The following is a 3,580-nucleotide window of genomic DNA, read 5'->3' as shown; positions in this document are numbered from 1 at the left end:
GAGGGAGGGGGCTGCAATGGGGAGGAAGAGGGAGGGGGTTGCATTGGACAGGGGGAGGGCTGCGATTGGGAGGGAGATGGAGGGAGAGTCTGCATTGGGAGGAAGTGATTAGGGTTTGGGGGATGGTTTGCCAAGTCACTAGAATAAGGTGGCATGTCAGCATTGTGTTTGTCGGAGATTTGTTCCGGCAAGCTCGGAAACACACTTGTCAAATTTTAAAATCTTTTAGGGAATATTTTGTCAATAACAAAAGTCAGGTACTATTTTATCAGTGCCAAAATCTTTCGGGTACCGATTTAATATTTACCTCTTTATTTTATTATATCATATTTATTATTGAGAGTGAGATAATTATAAAATTACCGTTTGACTTCTATATTTAAATTTAGGGCAAAATACTATAATAAGCCAACATCAATCCAAATTTACCTATATGAGCCAAAATGAAAATCGATACAGCAATGAGCCAGATCATATTTTTATGTAATTCGAACCAGGCTAGTTCGAACTTCATCTTCAAATAATTCGAACCAGAGCAGTTCGAATTTCAAAGAAAAAATTGAAAGTAAATCGAACCAGCTTGGTTCGAACTAGGAATGCAAGTAATTCGAACCACGCCAGTTCGAATTATGGGTAAATGAGGTCATCATGTAATTCGAACCACCCTGGTTCGAATTACACTTAAGCTAGGTTGTTAGTAATTTGAACCACCCTGGTTCGAATTACTAGTGATTGGGCTATATAAGGAGTTCGAATCAGCCTCATTCGAACCATTCTCACCTTCCCCTGCCCCACCAAATCTCAGAGAAAACGACCCAGATTCTCTCCGAGAAAGACCTGAACGGAATACTCTGCTCATGGGGGACGATCCGGCACGGTTATATCGCTTGGACGGAGTCGCCCATATAGCTGGGGTCATCAACGAAGAGGTTAGTACGGAAATAACTTTGTTTTACCGGGATCACGGTTGGCCCGTCGTAAGGTGGCCAGAATCCCTCCGGTATCGGCGGTGTGAATCCCATCTGGTACACACGGAACACTGAACTAATCTGATACACGCTGTGAACATAAGAGGACCAGGTAACCCGTGAGTAGGCGCAGCATGCAAGTGTGTGCTGGCACGGGAAATGAAGTGCCTGGAAGTACCCGCAGTCACAGGTCCGAGACGCAAGCGATACTCTGTAGGTACCCAATGAGAAAGAGCCCGTCGGAGTGGTCTCGGCTACGGTGAACTCGGAGTTATCCCGGTCATAAAAAGTCACCGTGAAGCACCGCGAATTCTTCAAGTTGGCCTCTATACACTTCACCAAGTACTGACTGAATTGCTGTCCGGTTCCCATCTGGGCCTCAGCCTCTCTCCCCTTGCGAACAAAGAGTTCCGCAAGCCTTCCATATGTTGCCTTCACCAAAGAGCATACAGGGAGGTTTCTGACACCCTTTAGGATTGAGTTGAGACACTCCGAGATATTCGTCGTCATGTGACCGAATCTCCGTCCCTCGTCACGATGCTGAGTCCATAAGGAATAATCAATCCGGTTCGCCCACTCACACATCGCCGGGTCTTCAGACCGAAGAATATCAACCCAGTAATCAAACTCAACCTCGGTCTTGGCATATGCGGCATTCACTAGAAGCCTACGTGCATCCTTGCCCTTGAAGGTAAGGGCAAAATTAGCCGCTACGTGTCGAATGCAGAATGCACGGTATGCAGATGGAGGTAACCAACCTCCGTCCGGAGCCTCAAGCGCAGCCTTTATGCCGTTATACCTGTCCGATATAACCAGAAGATCGGGCTGCGGTGTCACGTGCTGTCTAAGGTGGGAGAGAAAGAATGACCAAGACTCTGCATTCTCACCTTCTACTAGTGCGAATGCAACGGGTAGAATGTTGGAGTTCCCGTCCTGTGCAATCGCGATGAGCAAAGTACCCCCGTACTTTCCATACAGATGGGTCCCGTCAATGCTATCTAAGGGCTTGCAATGGCGAAATGCCTGGATGAGCGGTGGAAACGTCCAGAAAAGTCTGTGGAAAAAAGCTTGAGACTCGTCTACTTGTCCACTAACTCGAACGGGGCTCGTCCGTAGGATTGCAACAGTACCGGGCATCGTCAACTGGACTCCCAAAACCCACCTGGGGAGCTCGTTGTATGACTCATCCCAGTCACCGTATACGAGGGCAATTGCCTTCTACTTCGCCATCCAGACCCTCCTGTAAGTCGGCCTAAACCCGAAGTGTGCTGCCGTGGCATTTAGGAGCACCTTGATGCTGACGGATGCATAAGCCCTAACCATTGGCATAACGAACGCGGAAATCACATGATAATCCAAGCTCATGTGGTCACTCGAGATGGAGGTCGCAAGACAAGTGTGAGGTCCATTGTACCGCTTGACCTCCCAAATGCCCTTGCGCTTCCGCAGACTCAGTCGAATCAACCATGTGCACCCATTCCCAAACTCAGAACACTTGCCCACATAACGGCGATGATCAGACTCCACAACCTTGTACTGTACCCCTCGCCGGATGCTGTAAGTCTTCACACTTAACAGGGCCTCGTCTTTATCCTGAAATTGCTGACCAACCTGGAACTCTGTCAAACCAGCAGTCCCTTCAGCATCTCTAGCTCCGAATCCAACAGAGTGCCCTGAAACACCCTCTTGTCTCATGGCATCTAGGTCCAAAGAGGAAAAATGTGGTGGATACTACTGTGTGCCAGAACTAGAACCACCGACCACCAATGCAGGCTCAGTCGCTCCAACCTCGTCGCCGCTGTCATCCTCAATCATATCCGGCTCGACGTCGTCCTCCTCTACATCACCCAACACTCCATCTCCGACGCCAACCGGTGGAACTCCCTGTAAAGTGTTCGGCAGAATATCAACTGATCCTACCACGTCGCCTACTCCATCATTCAGATCAACAGCAAAAGACGGGGAGGCGACTGGTTCGACCGCTGGCTCGTACACAGGGACGGACGAAGAAGCAACGGCAGGCTTGGAACTCGAACCGGCTGCCGCTGCTTCAGTGGTGGCATTCCGGTTCGAACCCCCTGAGCTGGATACCACATCAACCAACTTTGCCAACAACTCTGGTGTCCTCACCTCGGGAAACTGCCTCCGACATAGAAACATTAATTGCAGGTCCTCATCACTACCAATCGTGAAGCAATCATACTTCACCGTATCCTGCAAGACAGTGATTGGAATGCGATAGAAAAACTTCTTCACTCGCTTCGCACCTTCCAGACCACGTTTCATGAGCACAGATCTAACAAGATCATCATAGCTCGTCGTTGGTTTCACGACGATACAGAGAGGATCCTTATCTGTGAACTTCACACCGGAGCGAGTTTTCCTCTTAATGGATCCTCTATGGTGAACCAAAACCACAAAACTCTCCTCACTAGCCATATTACACCCTCTATGAGAGCAACTCACGTTTAGAACCATATATATACTGCACTGTCTACCACTAAATCGAACCGGACTGGTTCGAATTCAGTTTGTGTAATTCGAACCAGCCTGGTTCGAATTACTTGATGCAGCTTCTCCCTATATAATTCGAACCAGTGTGGTTCGAACTC

Source organism: Arachis ipaensis, chromosome B06 (assembly GCF_000816755.2).
Source record: "Arachis ipaensis cultivar K30076 chromosome B06, Araip1.1, whole genome shotgun sequence".
In the NCBI taxonomy this organism is placed as follows: Eukaryota; Viridiplantae; Streptophyta; class Magnoliopsida; order Fabales; family Fabaceae; genus Arachis; species Arachis ipaensis.
This window is presented reverse-complemented; position numbering follows the sequence as displayed.